A 9739-nucleotide genomic window follows, 5' to 3' on the forward strand; every position below is an offset into this window, starting at 1 on the left:
CGCTCTCTATCGCCTCTTTGTTTAACGATACACTTACAAGGCAGGCCGTTGCGGCCGAACAATGCATAACTTAGTGGCAGACGGGTGGAAAGGAAGAAAGAATGAAAGGGTCAGGTTTCCCGGGCAGGGGTATTTTTATTGATTTGAGATCTGACACCTGACAGCAAAGCAAAGAGTGGCATTCAGGAGGAAGTGGACCCACTCCTGACGGACAGAATGCCAGTGGTGGGGGGGGGGGGGGGGGGGGGGAGGAGAGAGTGGTCATCTCTGAGGCACTTAAAAACACAACAGGCACTTAAAGACGGTCCCATGGCTTCCACTGGGCTGCGGCGACGGAGAGCAGGAGTATCTCAATGGAGAAGTCGCTTTACAGAGTGGATCAGAGGACGGGTCTGTGTGTGTGTGTGTGTGTGTGTGTGTGTGTGTGTGTGTGTGTGTGTGTGTGTGTGTTCAGTATATTTGTGTGCACAGGTTTAAGCTGAACATGTATGAGTTGTCGGTTTTGTTACCATCATGTTTTATCGGTTTTTCGTATCTTCTGGAACTTGTTTTACTTTAACATACTACTTTTACATAAATTTAAAATAAAAGTTTTCGTCAAAAGATTTTCTTGTAGTTTCACATGAAATGAAAACACTTAGGCCTAAACAACAAAACTGACATGTCGTACATCGTACATGTCGTACGTCGTACACACACACACACACACACACACACACACACACACACTTCCAACACACACACACACTTCCAACACACACAAACACACGCACACTTCCAACACACACACACATGGTGGTTAGTGAGGTCCCCCCTTCACTTTAGGCGTCTTTGAGTGTTATTAATTATTATTCTTCTTCATGTTTAACCTCTGTTTTCCTTTTATTCCTAGTCTGTTTTACATAGTTTTGAATGATGACTATATGCTCTGTAAGGTGACCTTGGGTGTCTTGAAAGTGTCTTGGGTGTCTATGCGGCGGAAGAATGTGTATTTCAGCTAATACATTAGATCATTTCAGATATTTTTTTAACCCCTCTGGCCCCTCATTTCTCAAAAGACTCATGACTCTCATGCAATGGCCAGTAGTCAAACGCGTGCATGAGAACCACGAGACTCAATCAAAACCCTTCTGAATCAAAACAAAGCGGGCCGCTCATAAACGTCTGACAGCAGCTTTAACGGGCCTGTGTGTGTTAGATAAGTGACAGGCTAGACAGGCACCACTCACACATCCATGACGACTCCGGGCTCGAACCAGGGCCCTGTGCATGACGTCTCCGTGGCAACAGCTCTGCAACAACAGCATCAGCAAAGATCATCAGGATGAACCCAAAAAAAAAAACGACAAACCAGACGAAAGATCTCAAACGGGTCCAGAAGACGATCAGCTTTGATGGGGATGGCCCCGGGGGGACGGGGACGGGGGGACGTAGGTACTATCAGATGGGTGCTGGCTGGAGGGTGAGAGGGGGGCGGGGGAGGTTGGGGGGGGGGGGGGGGGGGGGAGACGGTGAATCAGCTCTGTGCATCTCTGGTGGAGGGATATGGGAAACGACCTGGGGCTTTGAGCTGCAGACGATAACAGTTTGGAAATTGTTAAACATTGTCTCTCTCTGATAGACGCTGTCTATCTCCAGCGAGCATCGAGACGCAGGGCACAGATTACAGGGGAACACATCTCACACACGCGTCTTATCTGGGCGCGGCATCGGCAGAGTCACTGACTCTGACTCTTTGTCTGTAGTTTACAGGCCCAGGTTTTTTGTTTTTTTGATTTGCATCGGTTCACAATGCTAGTTCCAGCAGTGCGGGATAGTGTCATGGTTAAGCATGTTGGACTGCGGAAAAGTACCAGGTTCGATGCCCAATGTCCGCGGTGAAAGCGATGAAGTGATTTACGCTATCGTATTTAAACTCTTAATCTTTTTTTTAAGCCGAAGTTACTGTATTACCTGAGCGCACTGCTCATCGCACTTGCTTCTCTTTTGATGCTTCCCATCGGTTGCCATGGCGACGATTGTAACGAACGTAACACAATGCGTGACACGCTCGAGCAAACAACCTCACAGGTTCTAAGCGTGTTTAGGAAACAAACGAGAAGCAGATAGCGATGGAATTCATTTTTCCTGCAGAAAGTTGGCACTCCTCCGTCAATCGCATCGACACAAAACACAACGCAACGCAACACAACGCAACACAACACAACGCACTTCCCGTCGGAGAAGATGGATAATGCAGAGTTATCGTCCTTATCCATCCTGTCGTCGTTTAAAGTGGGTTTTCTCTGCACATCGAATGTATACCATTGTGTCTGCGGCCAAAATAACCTGAGCGGGGCGCAAGCTTGACAATTATGATCTACAGATGTAAGTGAGGGTGTACTCACTTTGAGGTTAACATCAGATCCTCTGCAGACACCGTTGGTGGTGGTGGTGGCGGTGGTGTTGGTGGTGGTGGTGGCCAACCCAACCCATCCCAACACAACACACCCACAGGGGTCTGACACCTGGGCACGGTTCAAAGCCCAAGCAGTGGGGCGGTGGTGTGGGGGGGAGGGGGGGGGGGGGGGGGGGGGGGGGGGGAGAGAGCCAGGCAGGGGCAGAGAGATAACCGGGGGAACAGTGCAGTCTATTCAGAGGTAAGGACTGCACAATGCTGGTTGCACGCAGATCCAACACAGATAGAGGAATGGCATAAAATACAAATGGTGGGAACAAAGCTGTATTTTTTAAAAACATTTCAAAATAAAAAAGGAGATTGTGGATTGCTGGGGGGGGTGGTGGTTGTTGTTTGGGATGGGGGGGGGGGGGGGGGGGTTTGAAGGTTTTTTCTTCTCAAAAACGTCAAAAGGTAAAACGTAAGATCTTTTTTTTAATCAGTTTGGATGTTGTATAATTGTGCAACCAGCCCCACCATTACTACTGGTGTTAGATTTCAAACTTGCAACCTTGAGTTGTTAGGCGTTGGGGGGGGGGGGGGTTATCAGATTGCCCGGCGGCTGAATGTGAAAACATGTCTTATCGTTGGGGCGCTTTGATAAAGAGTTCATGAAGGTTTGGATAGTGTGAGAAAACCTGTTTAGCACTCAAGAGTCTACAAGGTCTTAAAGTCTATCAGGGAATTAGTAAGTTGAACATAATGTCCCCAAAAAGTAATTGTAGTACTGTAAAGAGGTGTTATAGTTATATTGGTGATGTTATTTATATTTACCTGCAGATGATTTCTTCAAAATTAACCTATATATTTGAGTGATCAAAACATCACTTGAATATTTGGAACATCTGGACAGTAATATGAATTGATCTCCAGCACATCCACGTGCTCTTTTGTTGTTTCGTTTAGTTCTGAGACATCCATGTCAAAGAGCCACCTTTTTGTATCACACACACACACACACACACACACACACACACACACACACACACACACACACACACACACACACACACACACACACACACCTATGCAGGGTCACAGCAGGGTCGGACGGGCCCCAAGATGTTTCGAGTGGGGGGGGGTGGGGGGGGGGGGGTGTTTATGGATCACGGCCCCTAATGAGAAGAGAAGGGGGCCTGCTGGTGTGAACGAGGGATTGGGCGGGGGCGGGGGGCTCCGACCTTACCCCTTACGAGAGGAGGGCCACAAAGGGCGGCTTTAGGGCCCCTCTGATGTCAGGCCGGCGTACCGCGGAGGGGACCCCGGAGAGGCTCCGCTGACTGGGGCCCATTGTGCGTCCGCTCGTCGCCGGAGCCTGCCCTCCTCCTTATAATGACGGGGCCTTTCAGCGGCTCTTAACCCCCCCGAGAGGGGCCCTTCGCTCGGGGGTCCCAACCGCTGGGTTTGTTTGTTTAGACCCCGTACGGCCTGTCGGCCCCGGCCGCTGAGGGGAATGTTGTCGTTCCGTTCTTCGCTGGATTTGCGAGGTTGGCGACGTCCCTCCATAAGCTAACTCCATAAGCTAACTCCATGAGCTAGCTCCATGAGCTAACTCCATGAGCTAACTCCCTGAGCTAACTCTATGAGCTAACTCCATTAGCTTACTTAATTAGCTAACTTCCTGGCAGACCTCCGAACCCCGCGTTATCCGTCTTTAACTCACATTTCCTCCCCCCCCCTGCGGAGCGGCAGGGGTTTAGCCGTCTCCCCGCGAAATTCAACCAGTGTGTCTCCCTTCCTCTCTGAGAGCACGGGGGCGGCGTCCAGGGCGGGGGGGGGGCTTGGAGCCGCTCAGGTAGGCAGGTGGCGCTGGAGGTGCTCGCCCGAGGGATGGACTCCGCCTCCCGCTGGGCGGATTGTCCCCACCTCCCGCCGTGCGACTGCCAAGACACTTAAGTCCCGTGTGTGGCTTTTGTCCCGTCGACGGATCAAGGATTTCGTCTTATTAGCGAGGGAGCGAACGCAAGCAGGATGCTTTGCTCGTCCCCCCCCCCCCCCCCCCCAAACCCCACCCGCCAAAAGATGGGAGGCAAGCTGAGCTAGGCCCTGGTACGACAAAACAAAAAAACGCGACCTCTTTAATCCCGAGCAGCGGGATACTTCCTCGCGGGGTGAATGAGATGAAGGCTCGGGCCGCGCACGGAAACGACGCTCACAAAAGCTTCTGAATCCCGGCGTCTCCCCGGGAGCACCGCAGGGGCCCCCAGCGGACCGGTTCACCTGTAACAAAAAACACTAAAACAAACCCGGGCCCCACAGGGAGGAGGGGAGGGCGGGGAAAAAACCGCATCAAAGTCTGATTCGATTGAATAGAGGAACACCATTTCACGGAAGGGGCCCGCTGTGAAAAACGCAGGTGTACGGTCAGGTAATGGCGCGCTCCCGGTAAGTGTAGTCGGTGTGTTTAGCTAACGTTGAGACGTATGCAATGATACCGTGCATTACAGAGCATAAAAGCAACAAGTACCCCCTCACTTAATCTGTAATGCTGCCAATGTGCTTTTTTTTTTTCTCAAATCGCACAAAAGCAGAAGCCTCACACTATGAATAAAACGCACAAATTACTCGTAAATAATAGCCCATAATGCGCATACATAATACACATAATGATCCCTTTTTATATAATCTTGGCCCCTTTATACTTGAAATGTTATCAATTGAATGCAACTTTCCCCTTCCTACAATTGCAGTTTAACGAGAACTGAGTTCTCGTAGTTCACAGGATGTAAACTGACTCTTGTGCTTGTATAATGAGAACACGATAAGTGTGAAGCTCAGAGTTTAATCCTCATGTGGACTGACCTGACTTTCCGCAATACGATCGCTTTGTTTGGAAATCGATCCGCTACAGAGGACCACATTTAAGCAAATACGCTGTGTGATTCGTTTAACCTCTTCGGAGAGTCTCCGAGTACAAAGAGAGAGAAGGAAGAGAGACAAGTCAACGCAGCGAAAAAGGTGATACTATAAGCCGGGTAGAGAGGCTGACAAATAGTAACACAATAAAACAATATGGGCTCGGCTTACCTATACTTACAATCAGACAAAAGAATCATCGAACCAGACAATACTGGGGTTTAGTTTTAAATTGTCCACTAAAATACGTTTTACAATACTTATACAAAAACAACCGTGACGAAGATAGTCACGGATCAGAATATCACATTTATGGCTAAATATCAAATAATCATGTAGGTAGAAGGTGACTTTTTAGGGCGTCTTGAAGCAGATACCTCACACTGAAAGTGAAATTGATTCAAATCAGATAGGTCTTTATTCGTGTTCTAAGGGAAATGTTTGATAGCAAAAAAAACATCAGGTTTTTATTTTGAAATTTCTTTTTACATTTGTACTTTATTCAAACAGCCAAACCCTAAACTCGACTTATAGAAGTCAATGTGGACGCCAAGAGTGTGTTAAATCTAAACACGGCACGTTGGAGCCATGCAGGCCTAGGCTACCTTGTCGTTTAGCAGAAGATTGTCCAATATAATCTGATGTCGCCGTGCATATGCACGCTGACAGAGATTTGTGCTGCTATGGAGAAGTGTGAGACATACTGTGTGTGTGTGTGTGTGTGTGTGTGTGTGTGTGTGTGTGTGTGTGTGTGTGTGTGTGTGTGTGTGTGTGTGTGTGTGTGTGTGTGTGTGTGTGTGTGACACAGTACAGACAGATGATAAAGCAATGCTAATCTGATCTGGAAGCAGACCAGGTATTCTTTAATCCATCCATGACGCAGGGTTCCTGAAACTGCTTGTTAAGCTCTCTTAGGGCTTGTTTAAGGGCACATTAGTAATTGTGGCATGTGGAAAGTCCGACGAAAACTATTGTTCTCCAAAGTGTATCCGGTGACGATGTATGTTTGCAAAACAAAAAAGGATGACGGACAATTTTCTTAATCTAATAATCAGCCATCTCCTCAATCATAACACATGATAAAACTTTGAGTCAATATATAAATATAAATGTTTCGACATTTGGACTTATTGGTCTGCCTGTCGGTCTTTCTGCCTGCCTGTCTGTCTGCTTTTATGCTGACTGCCTGTCTGCATGTCCATCTGTCTGCATGACTGTCTGTCTGTCTGTCTGCCTGCCTGCCTGTCTGACTGTCTCTCTGCCTGACTGTCTGTCTATCTGACTGCCAGCTTCTCTGTCCTTCTGCCTGCCTGTCTGTCTTTCTGCCCTCCTGTCTGTCAGTCTGCATCACTGTATGCCTGCCTTCCTGTCTTTCTGCCTTCCTTCCTGTCTGCCTGCCTGCATGCCGCCTGTCTGTTTGTCTACCTGCCCGCCTAGCTGCCTGCTCAGGTCACCACGTCATGTCTCTTTAGGCAGGAACATTTTAAAAACCTAAACCTCGTAATCCACCCCATAATGTGCCATCATTCCTTCTCCTTAACAAGGAAGAAGAGTGTGAAGACCCAGGTGGTCTGGGGGGGGGGGGGGGGGGGGAAATCGCTGCGTCTCTCCTCTGCTGGCTCTTAAGGAGGCTTGGAGAGGGGGGGGGGGGGGAACTAGGGAGCTTCAATTAATTTATTCAATTAATTCCCTTATTTGGGAAAATGCCAATGCCAGGAATAGTTTTCCTCTCTCCATGTGAATATTCTGTTTCCTTTCGAGGTGGGGGTCATTACGAGGGTTACCAACCGATTTATTTCACTGTCATTTTAAAAAGGACCTTTTTATCGATTATAAAAAGGTCCAATCACAGACGACGGTGCAGCGATTTGCAGCCCCTGTCCAACTACTCCCACCACACGCGGCTCTATCGTCGATCGTCTAATTTGCCTGGCGTTCCGTCAGTTTAACTCTCCTTCTGTCGACACGTCAGACTGTCTCAAACCTGCTCAGACAGGCTGTCGCGGTCCGACGGGAAGATAGGGTCCGACAGGTCTGACCCTGCTAGCCTTGGCTTTGTTTCGTTTTTTAATAGTACTGCTTCACATTTATCATAACAAAAGGCACTTACCTCCATTATATGGGGTCCTACGGTGGCTCAGTGGTTCAAACTTCACGGGGCGAGTTTCTCTCTGCTGTTTGCATTTTTCTCCTAAATATGTGAGTCTTCATGGAGCCTTTTCAAACACAGGTGTTGCTCATAACACTAATTACAGGTCTGCTCCTTTTATGAACCAGGGACCACGAAAAGTAGTCAAGTAGTAAACTAGTGAACACACATTGACCATTGCTGGTGCTTTGACCGGGAGCGTATCTATGTTCCCCGGGGCCTATGTTCCCCGCTTTGGATGTGACCGGGGAACATAGGACCCTGTGAGCAAACCTTTTTTTCGTAGGATGGTACGGGCAAGTACAGCCTTTTTCGCCTCTGATTCGCCTGTGATTGGTGAGAATGTCTCTCCTCCGATTGGTTATGGTTAGGGTTAGGTTTAACCCTCCCCCTAACCCTCACCCTGACCCCTCACCCTTTGCACCCGGGGAACATAGGGATGACCCCCTTTGACCCACATACATGAAACACCTGCACACGCCTCCACCTGCCTTTGCCCACGCGAGGACAGCTCTGTGAAGTCAGGTTTTGGCATCGCAGTCGTTGGAACCAACAGGGTAGGCTGTGTGACGCGGGGGGTTTTGAGCCCCGGAACCTTCCGGCGGGAGGTTAAGCACCCCGGCCAACGGACTCAGTCATCGCTCATTAGCTATCGCCGTGTGACGCGTCAACCTTTTGCGTTCGTCGTAGCACTCTGAGGCTCTCGGGTTAACGTGGACGCCTCCTTTACGTGGCTGTTTTTGCCTACTGATCAACTATTTGATTTGTTAATTATTATAAATATATATGTATATGCATACATAATTTGACATGTGTACATACGTATACACATTTTATTGTTTATTGAATGTTTCATTTGATGTCGTACATTTTTCTCTAAGGGGAGAGACGAGGACAGTTGTTCATACTATCTTGACTGTATACTCTTTGACGATAAGAAGCTCTTGCGTTTCTCTCCTTGTTTCTTTCCCTCGTGGCCCTGGGGACCACAGCGTCTCTCCTTGTTTTCCAGAGGCTCTGCCATCGGGTCTCGTCCCCTGAGCCCCCCATGAGACCCTGTGAGGGTTGAGATAAGGGGGGCCAACAGAAGAAGACACTTGACTTGGACCCGACTAGACCCGACTTGTCTCCCGCCTGCGCTCTGATTGGCTGCGGATAAGGAGCGCCAGCCACATTAGCGTCGCTGTAATGATTTAGATATCGGGGGGGGGGGGGGGGGGGGGGGGGAGCAGGTGAATCCCTGGATAAACATCAGGGGACCACGCACCACTAACACACACACCGGACCCTGGAAACCCTTCCCGGGGGGCCATCTCTCTCTCTCTCTCTCTCTCTCTCTCTCTCCCCCCCCCCTCTCTCCCTCCCCCCCCCCCCCCTCTCTCTCTCTCTCTCTCTCTCCCCCCCCCCTCTCTCCCTCCCCCCGCCCCTCTCTCTCTCTCTCTCTCTCTCTCTCTCTCTCTCTCTCTCTCTCTCTCTCGCTCTCTCTCTCTTTCTCTCTCTCTCTCTCCTACACCCAAACCCCACGCAACATTACCTCCTCCACCCACACGGTGTTTTAAAAACACGACCCACAGCGTGTTATAAACGATGCGGGTTGGCACTGCAGGTTGAAGTGGGGTTGGGGAGGCGGGTACTGTACTGTATGTACTGCATGTGGCATTGCGAGTTGTGTACCTGCATGATTACCAAGTAGTGGCAGCTCTCTCACCGCAGTGTTGGGGGGTCCGTTGGTGGATGTGGCTTCACCCTAAAGGTACCATGAAGGAAACGAGGTTCATCGTTGCTTTTGTGGTGCTGGTTTCATAAACACTATTAGGCTTTAGACATCATCCAAAACTGGTCACCTGAAAGGGCTTTTAGGTCGCTTCAACCTGGTTTACTACTTTGTTCACATATTTGAATTTAAGCTGAAATCTGTTACTGTAAAAAATATAAATAACGCCTCCCCTTTATAAGAAAGTGACCGCTTACCGTGATACAGGAATGATCCATTCTTCATTGATGCCGTAAATGTATCCAGTAGTGATAATATGATCCAGAGCACTCACACAATGTTTTTCCTTCCTGTTGTCTCTCTAGTCTAACGAGTGGTACCGGTCTTAATAACTTATTATGTTCAGCTGTGTTCCACATATTCAGTCGTCGTTAATATCTCTGTGACCGGGTTCAAACTCGCTTCCAAGCCTCACATTATCTGTACAAAAATCAACGCACACGCACGCACGCACGCACGCACGCACGCACGCACGCACGCACACACACACACACACACACACACACACACACACACACACAGT

At 49.0% G+C, this 9739-nt stretch overlaps 1 long non-coding RNA gene across 1 annotated transcript; it reads right to left on the reverse strand.

Annotated features, from left to right (window-relative positions):
* Positions 1–8303: 8303 nt before the first annotated feature.
* On the reverse strand, positions 8304–9565 carry LOC132475653 (uncharacterized). Its single transcript, XR_009529955.1, has 3 exons — positions 9414–9565; positions 9117–9189; positions 8304–8498 (listed from the first exon to the last, which is right to left on the reverse strand). It is a non-coding gene; the product is annotated as an uncharacterized LOC132475653 (long non-coding RNA).
* Between the last annotated feature and the right edge of the window lie 174 nt (positions 9566–9739).

Source organism: Gadus macrocephalus, chromosome 17, assembly GCF_031168955.1.
Source record: "Gadus macrocephalus chromosome 17, ASM3116895v1".
Classification (NCBI taxonomy): domain Eukaryota; kingdom Metazoa; phylum Chordata; class Actinopteri; order Gadiformes; family Gadidae; genus Gadus; species Gadus macrocephalus.